Here is a 23,356-nt window from a genome sequence, read left to right on the forward strand (position 1 = left end):
GAATAGAAAGCAACATAACCAAGACTTGTGAAAATTGTCTAGAATAAATAGGTTATTCATAAAACTGGCATTTTTTACACTGTGTGTGTGTGTGTGTGTGTGTGTGTGTTGCTTTCCTTTAAACTCAAATATGAGTCTTAAGATGGAAAAATTTACGCACATCAAAGTAAAATATTAATAGTGTTATTTCATTGGTTATGTCCTACAAAGAAACTGCTCAGGATGTTTTAGAAATCAGTGCTATAAATTCCATCTCTGGGAGATAAAAATTTTCATACCACCTCCCATTTTAAAGGTAGTGAGTGGGCCTTGCCTCCTTTAAAATAATTAGTCCTGCACTGAATCATTTATAAACACATCATAGACATATTGCATCAGCTACACATTTTAGACAGAATAATTTATGTGTATGCACAATTTTATTTTCCAAATTATTGCATTTAAAATCAAACACAGAGTAAAAATAAAATATTTGTATGTACTGTGTTTTTATTATAGTTTCCTCTAAATTTATGTGTCCATTCTCTATGTTGGTGAATATTTATGACATAATTTAACTTCAAATCCTGCTCTGTTTTATGTGTCAGTTTTTGATGTTTTTCATTAAAATAGGTGGTGATGGAAGGAATGAGTGGCAGATCTTGTTTTGATACACTGTGTTGTTGATGATTAAGGTTAATGCATGGCCCAAAGTATGTCCATAGGCATATTTATAATGAGAACACAAAATGACTAGAAAACTCCAATTTTCAAGTTATGAAGAATAATGCATGGCAAGAAAAGGAATGCAACAATGAGTAGAGGTTCTCACGCTCCAAGTGGTTTTCCTGTATGATACCAGCTTTATCACAATGAAAAGTGTTCATGCTGAGCACTGTGCTTCTCTTCGGGGCAAGGCATTTTCACAGTATACACTGCTGTGTCATTTAGAAGTAATATACTATCTCAAACTCTCTATACTCTAGTTAAAACACTATTAATTATTTGAAGCCAGAAGCACAAGCACATCCACTTAAAATTTTATGTATATGTGTAGTTTAAATGTGTAGGACATGGATGGGATTGCTTCTGTTTTCAGAATTTACTAATGGGCTGTTATTATAAAGGTTCTGAGAAAACAGTCACGATCCCTTTCTTTATTAGTAGTTATGAAGGGAAAACTGCAAATCTACTCCATAAATACTAGCATGTTCTTGGTGTTGTCTACATGGTATAAAGTCAGAACACTTGCTCTCTATGATATCTGATGGGAATATATTCATGAATGGACCACGAAAGACTGCACAATTCCTCCAGAGAAGGAGGTTTCATTTACTTCAAGTGTGAGGATCTGAATAATATTCACATTCTTTTATGTCTTAGCATTTTCAAAAACAGACACAAATAAATTTTGTATCTCCAACTAACACATGTGCTGTGGTTCTGACTATGAGATACTAAAGTAGAGCTAGATATACAATCTTCTCTGTTAGTGATATGTCTGCAATCTAGAAAACTGGAGTCAATACAGAGTTGGTGGGAGGACAGAAGGCACGGTGCTTATGTTTCATTGGCAAATTGGTGAGTGATGACATGCAAAATAAGCCATGTGAAGAGACAGATCACTCTGTGCAACTTGGCCATGAAGTCTTATCCAGTTGGTGTTCACACCACCACGAGGTTTCCTGAAGACCCAGCAAGTATTGTCAGTGCTCACTGAAGGATTTATACAGAATAACAGCCTGGTCCGCTTGTGAAACCTTGCACTCCAATTCTCTGCTAGACACAATGAGCTGTGTATGGGGAGCTCTTCCACTCAGGGACTGGGGACTTTGTCAGCATACCGATTTCATGTCTGTGACCTTATTGGGATCTTGTATTTCCAAGAGATAAATCCTTTGAGACTGTATGTCCCTTCAGATTCTCTCTTCAAAGCCGTCAAGAAAAGGCAAAGCAATGTGCATTATGCTGTAGATTGGAATCATAGCATTTTAGTATTTCATTTGGTAATCTGTAGGATGGGCACAAAGTACATGAGAATTAAAGTGTTCTTTCTGTTCCATGCTGACAGTGTTTCCATCCACTTCTGTCTACTTCAACGTTGTCTATTAAAGCCTTTTGTCTTACTGGTTAAAAAATATGTTCAGCTGCAATTGTGACATATATTGATGAAATATCATCACTATTGATGAAATATCATCACTATTTGAATCTACATTAGACTAGGAAAATGCAACCTGGAAGCCTTTCTCCTGTTACATTCTGTGTTACTCAAAATACTATTAAGCCTGTCTCCCACAGAAGAAAAAAAATATTTATTTTGCTTTCATTCAGGAATCAGGATATCCATATAACTATTTACCTCCATTTTAACCTTCAGCTCAAATACATTTTTATGCTTCTCCTGTCAAAGTCCCTGACTTTAAAAATGACAGGTAATTGAGGTCTTAGTGTATGGTAACTATGAGGAGAGTATAATACTATCACCATTTCTGTTCTTTCCCTTCTAAAATTCTTCTAATAGCTTTTTCTTTATTGAAAGAAAACAAGTAATGGAAGTAGAGTCACCACTTTTTCTATCAAAGGAAGAACATTGAGTTGCAGTTACGTGCATCAGTGTAGATCTCACCAGTTAAGTGTGTCAGGCTTAGTTATCTCTGTAAACTATGAGAATCCCTTATCACTTGAATTCATACCAGCTTAGAGTTCCTTGTAGTAGTCTCTACTATAATCAGACTTGGGTCTAGAAATTATACATTTATTTATTTTTTCTATCTAAACCCACACTGTTTGGTGGTTAAAATTTAATCAACTTCACACAAACAAGATTCATCTGTGGAAAGGGAGCATCATATAAAGTACCTCTATCATGATTGCCTTTTAGACAAATATGTGAGGTTTTTTTGATTAATGATTGATCTTGAAGGATATATGGTTATTTTCATCCAAGTTTAGGTAATTTTGAATTGTATAAAATTGAACAGCATGCCATGATGATCCTTAGAGTACAGTATTGTCATTATACCTTGCTGATAAGCACCAAGCTCTCTATTTGTGAGTAAGACTGCTCAACATAAAGGCAATCGTTTCTGCTACCAGAAATCTATCCTAATATCCAACACTACTGAAGTCATGGACATGAAGGATATAATACAGCTGCCACTTGAATTTTAACCAGCATACTTACTAACCATAACTAAGGAATGCTAAGAGTGCAAGAAGCAGGCTTTAACAATGAAGAGTCATACCTAAAAATATACAAATAGAAATGTATGTATGTATGTGTGTGTGTATGTATGCACCCATACAATAAAAAATAATGGAAAAATAGCCCATGAATTTCCAAGAGAGATGAGAGAATATACAGAAAGTTTAGAGGGGAGGAGTGGTAGGGAGAATTGTAATTATACAATAATCTCAAATATTAAAAAGGCATATTATGATTAAATTAAATATATCATTGGATGTGAATGAAAGATATGTGGTGATAGAGTAATGAATAACCACATTGTAATGTGAATCAAAAATAAAATAAAATATGAGTAAAAAGAAAATATGAGGAAAAATAGAGCCTCAGTATAGGATAGTGGGAAATAAAAATCAGAGTAACTGGTGAAAAAACGATTAATCAGTAAGGGCCCAGAACTTCTCAATTTAAAAAAAGACCTGAGAAACTCCTTGATTGTGTGTAGCAGACCCTCATACTTGTTTACTTCATATATTGTTCAAATGGAAGTAGGCCTCCAAATTAAAATATGTGGTCAAATCAGCATTTGTCTGAATTTAGAATGCAAAGATGAGGAGAAACACTGCTTACTGGCTCGCTTTCATGCCTGGGTTAGCCTGCTTTCTTATAGAATACAGGACTACCCATGCAGAGGTGGCACTACCCACAATTAGACTTGGCCTTCCCACATCAATCACTAATTAAGAAAATGCACTACATGCCTGGTCAATCTGGTGGGGAAATTTCACAGTTGGGACTCTCTTTTCTCATAAAGACTCAAACTGACACAAAACTAGGCAGCACACAAAGCCAATAAAAATATATTACACAACAATTTATAGAGATATTGTATACCTGGTATCACACACATATGTACCTTTTTTCTCCTCATTAGTCATGTGTTGAGTAAAATTTTACATTTTGTATTACAAGAATTTTAAATATGCAATGCAAAATAAATGATGTATGACATGATGACTGGGTCAAACAAATTCCCTTTGTTCTTAGAGGAAACTAATACATATTGAACAGGTAAATGGAAATACAAAACTAAAAGCTTTTATTGGTAGAATGTAGGCTAGGATCAGGTCCAGTAGGAAAGAGTGCTTGTTTCACAAGGGAACAGATTTGTATTAAAATTCTCAGAACACACATAAAACTCCAGGCATAGTTATGCAAATGCCTGTACCCAGCACTAATGGCAGGCAGAAATGTAGGTATAAAGATTGGTGGATCACTGAAATTTGCTGCCTGCCTGCCTAGCCCCAGACACTGTTAGAGTCTCTGCCTCAAGGAAGGCAAATAGTGATAAAGGAGAAAACCGATGTCCTCTGGGCTCTGCATACACCAGTGGGCTCTGCATTTACACATTCAGGTTCTATAAACAGCACACAGACACTGAACTTACACACATACACTTTTACAAGCATGAATGAATTTTATTTCAAAAGAGTATGATAGGAGTAATGAAGACAAAGTTATTGTAAAAGTTTAGAGGTGGAAAAGGATTTCAATCTATATTTGTCTGTCCTAAAAATATGTTTGACTTGTTTTGCTTTCATGGCCTTTTATATCCTTTGTAGAAGACTTGCCTTTCTATTTATTTAATTATTTATATTGTAACTTAAAAAAAATCATACAGTATATTCTCATCCTACATCTCTTTTTCCCAGTTCTTTCCTATCCCCCATATTTTACAAGGTTAAAAATGTATCAATAGAAGACAAATTCTTAATTACCAACATATCAGTGTCATTTTGTACTGAGTAAAATATAAAATGAATTGTCCAATTCCATTGAATTTGAAGAGTTTTGCTTGAAGGAAATTATAAATTTTGCACATTTCTGGAAATCAACTGATTAAAAATTTAAGAATCAGCTTCTAGATACAGTCTATAAATAAATTTCTGTTCACAAATATTAGTTTAATTTAGTGCATTTTGTAGTACTTGAACCTAGAACCTACACATACCTTGTATGTGCTCTACTATTAAAGCATATTTCTAGTTAAATTAATTCTTTAAAAAGTCAAAAAGAAAGGATTAGCACAGGAGAGATAGTTCAGTGATTAAGAGCACATACAGTTATTGTAGAGAATCTGAATTCGTGTCCTTACACCTGCTTGGGACCACTAGCTCATAACCATCTGCAATTCCAATTCCAGGAGATCTCATTCTTCTAGCCTCAGAGGGCAACTGAACTCACATGAACACTTCTACACATAGACTAAACTGAATACATTTGAGTATTTGAGTCAAAACAAGAAGTAGTATACTTAAACATGTTTTTAAAATAAGACATCAACAATAATTCCTGCTGTGGAACAATCTTTGCACAATACAAATGTGCATGGCTCACACTGTTAATAAAAATCTGATTGTTCAAGAGCTGTGCAGAAAGAGATTGGGGGAGACAGCCTGATATAGAAAGAATTCTGGAAGGAAGAATAGCAGAGTCAGATGTAACACCAGGAGTCACAGAGGGAGCGGGATGAGTGTGCCATATTAATGAAGACACAGCCATGTGGCAGAAGATAAATATGGAATACGGGTTTATATAAAATGTAAGAGGAAGATAGTAATAAGCTTGGGCTACTGACCTTGGATTTATAAATAATACTGTATCTGTGTGGTAATTATCAGGTAGATGGGACAGGAAATGTCCTATTACAAATTCCCTACACAAGTGACCTTTTAGGTGTGGCCCAAGAGAAAGAAAATTTGGAATACATGACACAGAACAGAAAAGACCAGGGAGTTTGCCAATAGCAAAGAGTTCTTGTGCCAGATTTAGCAGGAAAAAAAATAAAACAGCATGTGAGAAATTGACATATTTACAGAACTTAGCATAGTAGAAGACAAATTGGCTCCCATTTACAAGACAACAAATCTGAAGACAAGTAAAATAATGGTTGAGTCCACCTGTAACATCTGAACTTGGCATTGAAGAACAGAAGAGTAAGTTCAAGGCCTCTGATACAAGGAAACATTGTCTCCAAACAAAAAGGAATAAACAATAAAACAGAACAAAGGTGTTTGGCAGAATGACCTATAAAACAAGAAACAAAATACAGATCTCTAGCAATGTCTTTCCAGGAAGCCACCAATCACTTTCTCAACAGCCACTACAAAAACTAAGGGAAATTGCATACAAACACACAAAAGAGTCCATAAATATTTTGAGTATGTTAGAAAAATGTATAGTCTTTGATAAATATTAAATACTGGTCATTGACAAATTGCTATTAAAAGAATTCATTTATTAATAGGTAAACTCAGAAGAATACATATCATATAAAACCACTACTTGGTTAAGATTTCAACATAGCACCTTGAAAATTCCTTAAAAAATGAATTGATAAAGCAAATATAATGGACTACCTTTACTTCCAGCCCTAATGAGGATAAGCATGAGGATTCAACTTCCAATAAAGCCCTGCTCCTAAAATAAAATACAAGGAAACAAAGAAAATGAACCACGAAATATAAAGATAAACAGAAAATTTAAAATTCCTTCTGTATATTACAGAGGGAGGATGAGAAAAGACAGTGTGAAGTTAGTTGTTGTTGTTCTTAGAAACAGAATATTGTGAATATTTAAACTGTACTAAACTGTAAATGATATATTGAGTTTTATCTTAGCATGTCAAGCTTGAAACTCTTTTAGAATATAATCATTTATGACAATCTGTGGAAAACAAGTGAACACAACTATTGCCATATGTTTTATGGCAAGATAAAATCATCATGAGCCAAATTCATTCAGTCATCCAGTAAATATTAACTATCACCTGCCTGGCAGACACTTCAGTGTAATTGGAGATAGAAGGGACTCTGCCATGTTACAGTCAAAGTAATAAATGTATATATCTTTTATGTTATAAGATAGCATAACAGTATGATACAAGCAGGCATATACTATAAAGAAAATAAGGTAAGTTTTTGTGCAGTTTGTACTTGAATATATGGGTACCTTAAATAGGGTATTTAGGAATATTCTATTATAGGATATACATTCATGGGAAGAAGTCATGACATGAACCATAGGATTCTGTGAAATAGCATTCTTGCCAGGAAAATTAAATTTAGGCAAGTACTGAGAAGGAGGTGCACTTCATTATCTCAGGGGAAGCATGGAGCCAGTGTAGTATGGGTCAACAGGGGAGTATGTGTGGGAAAATTGGGATTCTGTGCTTCACTAGGCACACAGAATACATGCACTGATTGGTCTTCTCCTTACAAAGGCACTTTATTAATTGATTATCAACTGAGTCAAGTATTGAAGAATAATTTTTGCACCACTATTATGCCATGAGAATATAGCAAGTCTGTTTATGTGTTGTACAGTCTGAGAGAAATGCTTTCCCTAAAATAGAAGGTATTCCTGTGAAAACATTCTTTCCATCATTCAACTCAGGTAAAGCATGCTTTCTTTGCTAAAATGTTATCATATCTGTAATAGTTTTCCTAATCAATCCCTGTAGTAAATTATACATTTTTGAAAATACTCTCTTTGGTTTTGGTTGTGTACTTGATTTGTTCAGTGGCTGATGTACTTTGGTTTTAGGTAATAGTCACTAAAGGGAATTGGTGAACAAGACACATAGCTGCCTGGGCAAATGAACCCACACATACAGCAGAAGAGAAGAAACACATGGTTAGAAGATAAGTTTTTTGTTTTTTTTTTTTTGAAAATTCTGGAGAGAAATTTACAAGGATAATCTCAAGACCAGGATTTAGGGATATCTCCCTGAGGATATGAGTGAAACGCAGTCAGACCATAACTAATTATTAAAAATAAATATAGCTCATGTTGGCAACTAGAAAGCAGAGTCTAATACTATACTTGGTAGTCAGGCCAGCACAGCATAGAGATCTCTGGGTTTGGAGCATGTTACCCCTGGGCTAGAAACAAGCTGGGAGAGCAGAAAAGACCTATCGTTGTGAGACCATGGAAATGACTAGATCTTGCTACTTCTCCAACTTCATGACAAAAATGTGAGGAATTTCTTTGTATAGGTATTTTTCATTTTTAAAGGAACCTCCACATCTTCTGAAGACAAATCTACGCCATTGAAAACAGATATTCTTGATTAAATTTTATAGCAGCTTTCATTACCAAAAATGATCATTATGATTCCATTTTCTGTTTTCTTCTTTGTAACTTATTGTCTTAAGCAGGGACAGTCAAAGGGGGAAAGTACCACACGAAAATAACCAGATTAATATATGCTATTAAGTGTCAAATATGGAAAAATAGGTAATATTTAATGTCATTTTCTTAAAACAAAAAAAAATCTTAAAATGTCAGTGATGCTTATACTATTACTAAGTCATGCAATAAAAGAGAATATATGTTTATTATTATAAATGAAAAGTATTGTTTTCAGAGTGTGCTGACAATGGCTATGTATGTAGAAAACATATACACATGCATCTGGGTATATATATCCTGGGGACATGAAAAAGTAAGGTGGATGTATTTCACTTGATTTAAATGGCCATGTGTAATGATGTACTCTAATAAACAGAACCCACTGGCTAGGACAGAACAAGTCTGGATGGGAGTAATTGAAATGAGTCTCATTTACCTTTCACGCTTTCAGAGACACTGGAGACATTCCTCTTCTGTGGGCTGTAACTCTGGCGACCGTGGTGGAGGGTCTAATGGGTTTCACTTCACCTGGCTCCCTGCAGGAGACCTGCCAAGGACTCTGTCTTGCCCCCCAGCCATATGTTCCAGTATGTCTCTATTGCTGTTGAAGCCAAACTCTGACTTGCTTCATAAATTTTTGGATGAACTTGCAGAATGTGAATTCAAAAATTAATGAGCATGGATTAACACTCTCCATGGGCAGTCTTTGTTTATGTGCTTAACACATTAGACCTGTGACCCATTCAGATCGTTTTCATTGCATTATTGTGAGCCTCTGATCCAGACAGGTGCAGTGCAATTGGATAACACACCATAATAAATAACACCATTGTCCTAGAAGCATCATTTCACCAGTTTAAATGTGTGAAACTTTGTGGCTAGAAACTAATTCTAATAAACCAATTTATTTTTGGAAGGATAGGTCCATGCAAATTTAACTTTGATATCAGATTTGGAAACAACATTGAATGGAGTTGTAAAATATGGGAACTATCATTGTTACTTTAACACAATAAAGCAAGAAAGTGAAATTAAGAAGACTAGGAAAAATGTCTAATTATGGGATGACTTACTTTTAACTTGTGCCTAGGGCCTTGGTGGATGAAAAGTATATACATCACTATGTATATTATGTGTCAATAAACATGAAATACCAGTGAAAATTTGAAAATGAAACAAAACCACAGTATTTCAATGAAATTTTAACAGAGTCAAAAATTGCATGCCTCTACAACTAGCTACACTCAAGTCTTGCCAAAGGAGCAGATTTTTAAAAAAAAAAATGAGAAATTTATATAGCCCCACAATTTCACAAACAGACTACTATGATATGTAGCTTATCTGAATATTGACAGTGATATTTTTGAGTTGCCTTTGGATTTGTGGATGCTTATACTTGTGGTGATAGCAAAACCTAAAATAAAATTTTTAAAAATGTCCTGAACACAGAGTAGTTAGCAATAAAATATGCCCAGAAGATAGTATTACCTAAGATATAAATTTTAGGTTCATATTGTTAGCCATATTCTGTTCAACATTTTTATCAAATTATAGACAATATAGCCGTGATATATCATTGTCAAAAACAATTTATAGAATAAACTCTTTATTTTGCATACAGGTTATAGAGGGAATCTCCATAATGGTGGGAATATTTCAGCAGATCCTGAGAGAGCAAAGAAAAGGAGTGAACCATTTAGGGTAAGAGGATAAACTCCCATTCCTACCCTCAATGACTACTTCTAACAAAATTCTACATCCGAAAAATCTCATAAATTCCACAGAGTGACACCAACATGGGGACAAAGTTTCTGTACTTTCTTAATTTAAACTTCATGAATCAATGAACTCCATTCATGAATCAATGGAGAACAGTCTTCTTTCAAAAGGCTCACCATCAATTGGGAAAGAAGAAAATGTGCTGAATCATTGCAAATATTTTATAAGATTTAGGAAAAATTACAAACAAATGGAACTATTTTTGTAGCAATGTTAGAATGAAAATATCTAAATAATTACTTGCTATTGTCCTAGTTAAATCAGATTTTAAAAATGGCAATAATCATTTATTACAATGTTCCTGATACAAACATTACAATCACAATCACACAGATCTCTGGTCCATCATTTTTCACACTCCTTTAATAGCTCTTAGTATGCAAATGTCTGGTTAGTTTCGGAATACTTTGTTTTATATGCTTATGTTTGTTGGATGTTCTACTCATGATGTGTGTTCTTGTTAAGATTGGCACCTGAAGTGCTTGACCTTTTAATTTGTCATATTTTTACTGTTGCTATAAATTTATGGCTATAAAACTGACATTTAGACCATTGGTTTATATTTTACACTAATTATTTTTCTCTTTACTTTTGTGACACATTGAGGCTATCTATTTCAAGTTGTGTTGGAGCAATCTAATTTTCATTTTAATTTTCATAAGATTAATAAATCTTACTTATTCCTAGCATAGGAATGGACTTTGGGAGACCATTCCACATAGAGGGATACTCCCTGAGCCAAGACACACTAAGGTGGGCCTAGGCCCTATCCCAAAGGATATGATAGACTCTTATGAGCCCCTGTGGAAGGCCTCACCCTCTCTGGGGAGAAGAAAGGATATGTGATAGGTAGGGTTTTAGTTTGGGGGGTGGTAGGGGAGGAATGGAGGGGGAGGGAACTGGGATTGACATGTAAAACAATCTTGCTTCTAATTCAAATAAAAAAATCTGCAAAAACAAACAAACAAAAAAACCATAGAGTTCAGTCTATGTTCGCCAATTAATCTCAAGCTTGAGGTATGCTCTGAAGTTGTTTTGATGTATTCAGTAACTATTCACTGCAAAAAAATAAATAAATAAATAAAACTTCTTGGTTAAAGATCGGACATGTGCCCACTTCCTTTTCTACCTTTTGGGATTTTGTCTGTCTTGAGTCTAAGGAGGTCTTTCAGAGTTTCTTTTGGTTAATGTATGCATGGGAACTGTTGTGTCTGGTAAATGCTATTTCCATGAAATTCTGATATAATTTTTATCCCCTCTACTGCATAAATCACTGAGCACCAAGGAGAATATTTTATAAGTCCCTCCATTTATGACTGAGTGTCTAAAATCTCTCACTCTCTGCACATTATCATATTGTGGTTCTCTATGATAGCACTACAGAATGACAAGGCCTTAATTATTCATTGATGCAGGAGTATAAATACATTTCATTAAGAGTCACTTTATTTTTATGTTCTTTTAGCACAATAATAGTAGTGGTTCCCCCCATCCCACCCATGACTTCTCTAGCCTTGTGTTCTTGTATTCTTTCAGTGATAGGTCTATTTTACTGCAAAGAAGTCTGGCTACAGACATTTATTTCTGTTTCTATATGTTAGAAATCTACCCCAATTTAACTGTAATTTCTACATAGAATTTCAAAAGTGAAAATTAATATGTTTGAAAATTAAGAGTACTATTGTTGATACCTGACTTTTTCACATATGGAACTTTGTGTCTTCACTCAAGGAGGCTGTTAAAAAGGCTTCTTTTCTCATTGCTGTGAGGAGTTCAACATTTTCTTGACAGTGATGGGCTATATCTGCTTTTGTTCTCAAGGCTGCTTGTAAAGTTAGGCAATAACATTCTCTAGCCTGACTGGCAATTTCTTGAAAATTAGCAAAACTCTCAGTCTCTTAAAGTAGAGTATTGACACAACAACCCTTATCTAGATTTCAAATTCATTGCTTCAGTTTCCAGCAGTTCTAAATAATCTATTGAAAATTTTCAGAAAAAAAAAACAGTACCTACATACTTACATTGCACACTATTCTGAATAGCAGGATGGCATGACATCTCTCCTCATCATAGCCAAGAAACTGATGTCATGAACTGCATGACAACCAACTGCATGACAAAGTTCCAGCATTTCAACCTTGTGGATTACAATTCTCCAGCACCCTTATACTTACATCTTTAGTGTTGCTCACTATGTACTATGGGAGATTTCTTGTGCACTTTCTTTTAGGTAATGTTGTGCAGGCTGTTTATCCTACTGGTTGAGAATAAGGTCACTATCACAATTTATTCATTTATTTATTTATTTATTTATTTATTTATTTATTTTTAAAGATTTTCTTTTTTATGTGTACAGTCTTCTGTCTGCATGCCAGCAGAGGGCACCGGATCTCATCCAGGGTGGTTGTGAGCCACCATGTGGTTGCCGGGAATTGAACTCAAGACCTCTGGAAGAACAGTCACTGCTCTTAACCTCTGAGCCATCTCTCCAGCACCCACTATTACAATTTAAACTTGAAGCAAGCTTGAATTAAATATGGGCCAGGTGGATGGAGTCTGGCCAAGTCCATACTCAGGTTTTTAGGAAATGACCCAGAATCAAATTTTGTAAGGTCTTAAGATGGAAAATCTTAAACTGCATTTCCCATCAGTTCCAATCCCGGCAAGCATACATCCTGATGCCTAGGTACCCCCTGCCTGCATGTGATTAAGCATACTCAGTGCAGATGGGTGAAACAAACATGTTTAGGGAAGTGAAAACATGTAACATTTTATTTCCCATGAACAAGCCTCCAGCATTTTAGAAACTGTGTGTCCTTGACCGAGAGGCTTATAGAAGAGATGCATTTTATTTCATTGATCTCTTTGGTATAGTAATCAAAACTTAAAATGTAGCTTTGGTTCTCACAGGTTTTGAACGATGTAAATGTATACAATGGCAATCTTTTTTTTAATTTTCTTTTATTAGTTCAAATTAGGAACAAGCTTGTTTCACATGTCAATCCCTTCTCCCTCTCCTACCCATCAACCCCACCTCTCCTCCCACACCCCTGACCTACCCCCCACCCCATCCACCCACCACTCCCCAGGCAGAGTAGGGCCCTCAATGGGGGCTCTGCAAAGTCCACCACATCATCCTGGGCTGGGCCTAGGCCCTTCCCCATGTGTCCAGGGCAAGAGTGCATCCCTTCATGTGGGATGGGCTCTCAAAGTCCCTTCTTACACCAGGGAAAAATACTAATCCACTACCAGGGGCCCCCTAGACTTCAGAGGCCTCCTCATTGACATCCATGTTCAGGGGTCTGGGACAGTCCTATACTCGCTTCCCAGACAGCATCTGGGGTTGATGTGCTCCCCCTCCCCCTTGTTCAGGCCAGCTGTTTCTGTGGGTTTCTACAACCGGGAACTGACCCCTTCGATCTTCATTCCTCTCTCTCTGCAACTAAGTTCCAGAGTTCAGTTCAGTGTATATCTGTGGATGTCTGCCTCTGCTTCCATCAGCCACTGGATGAGGGCTCTAGGTTGGCATAAAAAGTAGTCATCAATCTCATTTCAGGGGAAAGGCATTTTGGTTATCCTCTGCACCATTGCCTAGATTGTCAGTTCTTGTCATCCTTGTAGGTGTCTAGAAATCTCCCTAGTGCCAGATATCTCCTGGGACCTATAATGGCTCCCTCTGATATGGTATCTCTCATCCTGCTCTCCTCTATTCTTCTCCCAACTCAATATTTCTGCTCCTCCATTTCCTACTCTCCTCTCCTCTTCTCCTGCTCTCATTCTGGCAGCTCTCTCTCCCCTACCCTCATTCTCCCAATTAGCTCAGGAGTTCCTGCCGCTTCCCATATTCAGCAGAAAAAAAGCAATGGAATCTTGAAATTCGCAGGCAAATGGATGGAACTAGAAGAAACAATCCTGAGTGAGGTAACCCAGTCACAAAAAGACAAACATGGTATGTACTCACTGATATATGAATTTTAGACATAGAGCAAAGGATTACCAGCCTATAATCCTCTTTACCAAAGACACTAGGAAACATGAAAGACTCTAAGGGATAAATGCATGGACCCCTACAATGGCAGTCTTATAAAACAAAATAATTCTTTGAAAAAAATTCCCAACACCATGGAACCACATAGTGTGATCACTCTGCCTACTCACACACAAGTTGACACCAAGCTTCTATAAAATTTGCTTGATAATCAAGATTTATAAATTCCCAAGGTCTACTCAGCTCAGGTTCATAGTAATATTGTCAAGCTTTGTCTTTGCTCTCTTCAAGCTCTAGCTATTTGGATAAACTAAGCCATATGGAAAAAAAAAGAAGAAAAAAGAAAAAGAAAAAAACAAAAACAAACAAACAAACAAAAAACAAACCCAAACCCCAAAACAACAACAACAAAAACCAAAACCTGCAATTTTCTATAATGAAGGTTTGATCCCCAAGAATGTCCTTTGCCAAGAATGTCCTTTGCCAAGGTCAGGCAAATAGACAAAAGTTCCCATTTCCTCAGGGACTTAAAGTTCCTGCAACCTTAAAAGGGAGATATTCCTATCTCTGGCATGGAGAACTTGTGGCCCTTTCATTAACATATGACTGAAGCCTATAAACTTCTCAAGCTCAATGTTAGGTTTCTGAATCCCTGTTCAGAAGCCACCTTGCAGTTCATATGTCCCTTACTCCCATTTAATCCTTGTGCAATTGTGAACTACAAAAGATGTAGACTTTTTTTTTTTTCAATAAATGGCAGCCATCTCTGTTTACCCTCAGATCATGTCAGTCTCCATTCTCTGGCTGATTCCACACATCCTCTCTGGGATCGGAACTCCAGTGATGTGAACTCCAGAATGTTGGCACCACCGGAACAAGCTCCTGAGGAAGTAAGCCTCTTGATTTTGTCATGTGGACAGGACTTCACATTGGGATGAGTTGAGTCACAGTCAATGCTGGTAAACATTTAAAGAGGATGAGGGAATGCTAGTGGAAACTTTTTCTCTCTGGAATGTGGTAATACAGGCCCTTGACACTAAACTGGAAATTCCAACACTACCTTCAGCTCCACCACCACATGAAGGGATACTTTCATTAAAATGTCATGAATCACCCTGCCTTCCAGTGCCCTGCTCACAGCCTCCTGAGGCCTGGTGACTGTGCACTGGGGAACCCATCCTGGTTGACCAGCCCATCCAGAGTGTGCCAATATTGCAGTTCAAGTCCTATGTCCAACCACAGGAGAAGGCGGCATGGGCTTGTTTCATGCCCGACTTCCTGTGCCCTGCTTGGAGCCTCCTGAGGACTGGGGACTGCGCATGGGGGACCCATACCAGTAGACTAGACCATCCAGAGTCTGACAGTGTCACAATACTAGTCTCGTCTCCACCTACAGGAAGAGGAGAGCCAATGGAGTATTGGACTTGTTTGCACCCACCAGAAAAGAACCTTGGTCTCCTACCCAACAGGAGAGGGAGAGACTCCAGCAGTCCCCACTGGAAGAAGTGAAGGGAATATAACAGTATAAGAACACAGTCAAAAACACAAAGATCAATATGATGCCACCAGAGTCTAGGGACTCCACATGAGCAAGAACTGAACATCCCAATACAGATGAAGCAGAAGAGAAAGAAAAAGAGGTAATGAGAAAATCCCTTAAAGAAATGGAAGAAAAAACAAACAAAAAAGAAACCCACCTCAAAGATGCAGAAAATATATGCAGCAAAATCATAGAAGAAAACATTCCCAACCTAATGAAAGACATGCCAATGAAAGTACAAGAAGCTTACAGAACACCAAATAAAGTAGACATCCCCTTGACACATAATAATCAAAACACCATGGACACAACTTAAATCCAAATGCATCAAAGACCTCAACATAAATCCAGCCACACTGAACTTCTTAGAAGAGAAAGTGGGAGGTACCCTTGAAAAAAATCTTACAGGAGACCACCTCCCAAATATAATACCAGTACCTCAGACACTTAGACCACCAGTTAATAAATGGGTCTTCCTGAAACTGAGAAACTTCTATAAAGCAAAGGACACAGTAAACAAGATGAAGTGGCAGCCCACAGAATGGGAAAAGATACTCACCAACCCCACATCTGAGAGACGGTTGATTTCCAAAATATATAAAGAATTCAAGAAGCTAGTCACCAAAACTCCAAATAAGGTAATTAAAAAGTAGGTTAGAGAACTAAATAGAGAATTCTCAACAGAGGAATCTAACATGTCTGAAAGATATTTAAGAAAGTGCTTAACATCCTTAGCCATCAGGGAAATGCAAATCAAAACAACTCTGAGATACCATCTTGTTCCTGTCAGAATGGCTAAAATAAAAACATCAATGACAGTCTATGCTGGAGAGGATGTGGAGAAAGAGGAACACTCCTCCACTGCTGGTGAGAGTGCAAACTCAGTAAAACCATTTTGGAAATCAGTATTTGTGTTCCTCAGGAAAATGGGAATCAGTCTACCTCAAGATCCAGCAATTCCATTGGCTACTCCCACAAATTCTGTGTCATTATTGCACCAGCAGGACAGATTGTAGGCCAAGTGCAGAGAAATTTCCTTAAAATCAGGAACAAGAATAAGTGGTCTGATCTTTCCACATGTCTTCAATATAGTACTTGAAGTTTTACCTGGAGCAATAAGAAAACTAAAGGAACTCAAGGGGTCTCCTTAGTAATGGCATGCGGGGAAGGATATCCATTTGTAAAGGAAAAGTGAAAGTGTCATTCTTTGTAAATGATATGATAGCATATATAAATGACCCTAAAAATTTTATGGGGGAACTCCTGCATCTGATAAACACTTTCAGCAACATTCCTGGATAATAAGTTAACTCAAAAAAAAAAAATCAGTAGCCAACCTATGTACAAATGAGAGACTGAGGAAAAATCAGTGAAATAATACCTTTCAAAATAGCCTGAAATATTATAAAATATCATGGGGTAACACTAACCAATAAAGAGAAAGACTAATATAATAAACTTCAAGTATTTGAAGAAAGAAATTGAAGAAGATATCAGAAGCTCAAATATCTCCCATCCTTGTAGATGAGGAAAAAAAGATACCCTGCCAAAAACAATCTTCATATTGAATGCAATCCCCATCAAAATTTCAACACAATTCTTCATCAACCAAGAAAAAACAATTCTTAGCTTCATATTGAAAAACAAAAAAACATCTGAGGACTATTCCTGAACAGCAAAATAACTGCTGGGATTCTCCTCACTCCTCATTTCAAGTTATACTACAGAACTATAGAAATAAAACCACATGGCACTGATATCTAAAAAAAAAAAAACATGGATCATTGCAATTGAATTGAAGACCCAGACACAAATCTTTATTTTGATAAAGAAACCATAAATACACACTGGAAAAGAAGTTAGTCTCTTTAAGGAATAGTGCTGTTCTACCTGATTGTCTGTATGTAGAATAATAAAAATAGATCCTTATTTATCAACCTACAAAACACTCAAGTCCAAGTAGTTCAAAAACAACATAAAACATTGAACCTGGTAGAAGAGAAAGTGAGTAATAGTCTTGAAAACATAGACTCAGGACAAGACTTTCTGAACAGAACACTATTAAGACAGGCATTAAGATTAACAATTAATAAATAGGATCTCATGAAAATGAAAGCTTCTGTAAGGCAAAGGACACTATCATTCTGATAAGAGGGCAGCCTACAAAAATGGGAAAAGATTTTCATTAACCCCAAATTTGAAGACTAGTATCCAAATATATAACATTTATATAACATTGGAGATCCAACTGCTAATGAATATCTAGGCTAGTTATAGTTTCTATGCATATTATATAAATAAGAAATGTGGATATGAATATTTCTCTGTAATATGTTGATATAATTTCCTTTTGGAACACCAAGCCTGGGATGCCATATGATAATAAAATAATCTTAATTTGGGATTGTTTACATAGATTCATATACATCTTAACAGTATAAGGAGAAACCTACATTTCTATCATATTATGAGAGATAATGTTTTCACTACTCTGCAGTAGTTAGTATTTAATATCATCACAATTTTTCCTTTTCACTATGGTATAAAGGAATCCTATTGTATCTTTGCTTTGGGTTTCCCTGAGGACTAAGGATGTTGGGCACTTTAAAAATATATTTTTGACATTTATTCTTCATTTGAGCAGCACATCTTCAGTGCCTTTGTGCATTCATGGATTGGAAAGCTTTTATAGTGCTTGAGGTTTTAGTATTTGATATATTCTAAATATTAATATATTGTCTGATGTACAGCTGACAAAGGTCGTCTATCATTTTCTAGTCTTCTTGTTCTATAATGCTATTGTTTATTTGTTGTGCTTAAGTTTTGAATTTCATACTCATTATTGCTTTTTTATGGTACTGGAAAATGTTTCTCTGTGCTGTATTATGTTTTTCTCATTCCCAAAAGGCTAAAAGCATACCTACCAAATAACCATGCTGTAGGATTCCTTGATGAATATCCAAATGATTCAGCATTCTACTCTAGACAGTTTCTCAGCCATATCAGTGGCCACCATGTTCACAATAGCTAGTAAATGGGAGAAATCTAAATAATCCTCACCTGATTAACAGATAATGATAATGTGCTATATTTTCACAATGGGGTACTTTTCATGTGTAAAGATAAATGAAATCATGAAATTTTGAAGTAAATTGGTAAAACTCAAATGATTCTGAATAAGTGAGTTAGCCCAGACACAGAAAGACAAATAACAAATAGTTTCCCTTATTTGTGGATCCTAGTTACAAATCTGTAGAAGTGAACATATAACTTGAAGCAACTGCAGTACCCAGTAAATTAAAAATGGACCATCTTTTCTTAGATAGGGACTGCAGCTCATATCCCTTATAATTTCAAGTGTATATGTAAATACATAAATATATAATATTGCAATAGGCATGAAATATAGTCAGTGAATAACATTCATCACAATGGGAAGCATTACTTATTTAATTTGAAGTGTAGAATATTTTTTTAAATCTACATGTTTAGAAAGAGCAAACTTAATAAAGGCTTTTAAAATAGATTTAAAATCACTACATACTCCCATAATTTTATTAGGAAATCCATACAGACAGAAATGGTTGCTCAGTATATGTTGACAGAATCAACATAATTTTACATCTAACAAATTCATAGGAGCATTGATTTTCATTCAGTTAAACCACTGCAACACTGTATATAAACTAGTCTCTTAAGCTCAGTAAGACTCTATGTACTGTGCCTTTAAAAGCAATTTACATAGATTTTCAAAGTTTTTGCTCTTTATGTAACAATGATTTTGCTGTTCATTTACCTAGAAATCTTGTTGGAAACTCTTTTTGTTTCACCATTGCTGGGAGAAACAGAACAATGTGATAGATTCTGTCATCAATGCTGTCAAATATGGAATCCTTAAGCACACCAATGCTGTTCAGTGTGTTGAAGAACAAGGACATGTGGTCTTTTTAGTACTTGATGCAGATATTGAAAGGTTAACAATTAGTCATCAAAATGTCAAACTATCTTCTTTAAATCCTTAACTTCTTTAAATAAAATTCAAGTGTAACATGAAAATTTGGACATTCATGGCAAGTACTTCTCACCTCTTAATAAAGCTGAGTCACTACCAAGGCCATCAGCCTCTGTTGGACCCAACATGCTTGACATTCATTGACATTCTTCAACATCTTCATTTTCAGTATTTCTGGATGCCTAAGACTGATCAACAATATCTGAGTTATCACAATGTGCTTTGCTGTAAAGTTTCTTATTTCTATCCACTGTGGAAGAGTTTATTTTCTAAACCAGAGACATGAAAAATACTGGTAAAAATATAGACAAAACCCTTTATACAATATACTTTAGGAAATGTAGGGGGTTTCTTCACAATATTTAACAACACTTGCCCTGGAAATTTGGCTTTTCTGTAAGTCAGAGCCAGAAAAGTACCATTATAGTCATGCAAATCATATTGATAAGACTTAATCCCAATTAGCAAACATCATCTCCAACATGTTGAATCTCACATAGACACATGTGAAATGAGGCACAGGATGCCAGATAGCAACTTTCATCTTTTTTTCTGAATCATTTTTATTAATTTGTATTTAAGTCAAAAACAATCTTATTCTGCATAACAATCCCAGTTCCCTCTCCCTTATGTCCTCCTAATTCCTCCACCAACCCCCCATGCCACCTGTCAGAATGCCTAAAATCAAAAACACTAATGGAAGCTTATGCTGGAGAAGATGTGGAGAAAGGGGACCACTTTTCCACTGCTGGTGGGAGTGTAAACTTGTACAGCCACTTTGGAAATCACTATGGCAGCTTCTCAAGAAAATGGAATTCAGACTAGCTCAAGATCCAGCAATTCCACTCAGGCATATACCCAAAGGATACACATTCAACAAGGACCTCTGTTCAGCTATGTTCATAAAAGTATTATTTATAATAGCCAGAACCTGGAAGCAACCTAGATGCCCCTCAACCAAAGAATGCCCCTCAACCAAAGAATGGATAAAGAAATTGTGGTATATTTACACAATGAATACTCCAACTGGGAAAACAAAAACAAATGAAATCTTGAAATTTGCAGGAAAATGGATGGAACTAGAAGAAACTATTCTGAGTGAGCTTACCCAGGCACAGAAAGACAACATGGTATGTATTCACTCATAAGTGGATACTAGGCTTAGAGCAAAGGATAACCAGCTGACAATCTACAACCCCAGAGAACCTTGTAAACAAGGACATCCCTAAGAGTGACATACATGGATCCCCTGAGAAGTATAAAGGGACAAGTCCTTTTTTCTTTAAACCATTCAAGTATTCATTTTAATTTAAATTAGTGTTTCTCCTAGTTCTCACACAAAAGACATCATTAAAGTGAGATTGACCAGGGATTTTCTTCTTCAATAAAAATGACATCAATTTTAACTGTCTGAAGTATAAGAAGTAATAATCTGGTGGCTTATATTTTTCATTAGCTCTTAATGAATATCCTGACCAATCAGGCTAGAGTTGTCATGTACCACATGGATCTAGAAAGCTCAGAAGTACATACAACAAAATCCAAAATTCCTGATTCATTCATAGTCTTTCCAATATTAATGAATCCCATCATGGCTGAAACTTCCCATCTGACTCCAGAAAGGCCATAAGGCACATCAAATGTAGAATATACCATTTGCCTCTACTTTGAAGCCAAGAGTTTATTTTCTACTGTAGTTTCTCTCCGTTCTATTCTGAAAGTTTACTACTGGTCACATATGGCTATTGTGAACCATAAATCTAGGAATAACACAGCTACAAGAGGCATCTCAGGAATGTTTCAGTGATTTGATTAGAAATAAAAGGAACATTATTTTTTCTCCTACTTTCATAGAAATAAAACAAAACAAAAAAGCATTGCTGTGCCTAGAGCCTTGTTCATGACATAATTGGGATCCATTAGGCTGGACTCTAGAATGCTTTTTATTTTATTTTATTTTATTTTGGTTTTTCAAGAAAGGGTTTCTCTGTGTAGCTTTGGAGCCTATCCTGGAACTCGCTCTGGAGACCAGGCTGGCCCTGAACTCACAGAGATTGGCCTGCCTCTGCTTCCCGAGTGCTGGGATTAAAGGCATGTGCCACCAACACCTGGCTAGAATGCTTTCTTAACTAGGATCCAAAATGAATTCAAATGTCTCAATTGACAATGGTTTTATATCATTGATGTTTTATGTTCTAAAGAGATACAGACATGAAAACTTTCATATATGAATCTGGGGCATCATGTATGTCAGCAATGATATCCATAATTACTTTGGTGGTATGCATGGCCATTATAAGGAATTCATGTGAATACTGGTATTCCATCTAAAACTAGAATAATAGCAAATATAATTCTCTGCTAAGGATCTATGAATGACACTTTGGTTCCAACTACAGGGATTGTTATACTTCAAATATATTCTCTGATGTTCCATTATTTTAAAGCAGTTCTCAGAGTAAATGACAATCTTCAGGCTTCTCTGTATCTCTAAAATTTAAAAACCACTAGATGGAAAGCTAAGGTCACAGAGAAGAAAAAAAAGAATTTTATTATCTTGAGAGCATCATGCAATGAATTATTTTCTTAATTATATTTCATAACTTTCACCTTTTGTACAAACATGGAGTGTTGTTGGCCAACCTATATTCTAATGCCTTGATTTATTTGTTTCACCAAGATTTTTCCATACATATGTTTATGCTTATCTTAGAACAGAATAATTTACTTCTATGCAAGTCTTCTCATTAACTTACCTAATGACTCAATTGGAGCATTGTTATGATAAATCTTTCTGCCAAAAGCCTCCTGAGCACCACCACCACCACGTGTGTGCTTTATGTCAGCCGCCCACCTGAGTTAGGCCCAAATGAACACACAGAAACTTGTATTAGGTTCAAAGCTGCTTGGCCAATGACTGGGACTTCTCATCTGTTAGCTTAGTCTTAATTATCATAAATCTATATATGTTATAAGACTTATCTTATCGGGCGCATTATTGGCGTCCCTCCTTGCTGGTGGATCACATTGTGCCACTGGAGCAGGAGCGGAGGGGAAAAGAGGGATGCTTCCTGTTTCTCCTTCTTTATATATGAGTCTCCTTCTATGTCACTTCCTGCCTGGATCACCACTTTTCTACTACATTTCCCAGAATCCTCTTTGACTCCTAGTCCTGCCTAGCTTGCTGTTTCATTGGCCAAACAGAACTTTATTAAACAATCAATAAGATAAACATACACAGAAGTACTTCCCCCATCAGAGCATTGAGTACATAATAGATGTACTGAACAGTGCCAAGAACAGGGTTCCTTTTCATGGAATAATGAAACATTCTTCTACAATTCAATATGATGTTGATTGTGGGTTTTCCCTGGTGTTTTTTTTTTTTTTCCTAAAAATGAATGTTTCCAATCATGTAAGACTTTTGTGATGGGCCAAGTAATATCTCTCCATCTATTGTGATGTTAATAGATTTTCATATTTTCTCTGTGGATATCTGTATTATATTACGTGAATTTTACTTATTGATGCAATTTGTGTACCAGTGCACTTTTATGTAGGTAAAGCTATGTAGAGGCAGAGGAAAGCTCAGATACTCTTCCTTAATGACATCTTAATTCAACCTTTTTCTCTGTTTTTGTTATTTTTGTGACAGGCTCTGTCACTGGTCTGGAACTG

The 23,356-nt window shown here is 36.0% G+C and overlaps 1 long non-coding RNA gene across 1 annotated transcript; it reads right to left on the bottom strand.

Moving 5' to 3' along the window:
* Window positions 1-14,370: 14,370 nt before the first annotated feature.
* Window positions 14,371-22,578, bottom strand: LOC103163470. Its single transcript, XR_003479673.2, has 3 exons — window positions 22,435-22,578; window positions 19,752-19,866; window positions 14,371-15,082 (listed from the first exon to the last, which is right to left on the bottom strand). It is a non-coding gene; the product is annotated as an uncharacterized LOC103163470 (long non-coding RNA).
* Window positions 22,579-23,356: the final 778 nt, after the last annotated feature.

The sequence above is a fragment of the Cricetulus griseus genome (assembly GCF_003668045.3).
Source record: "Cricetulus griseus strain 17A/GY chromosome 1 unlocalized genomic scaffold, alternate assembly CriGri-PICRH-1.0 chr1_1, whole genome shotgun sequence".
NCBI classification, from domain to species: Eukaryota; Metazoa; Chordata; class Mammalia; order Rodentia; family Cricetidae; genus Cricetulus; species Cricetulus griseus.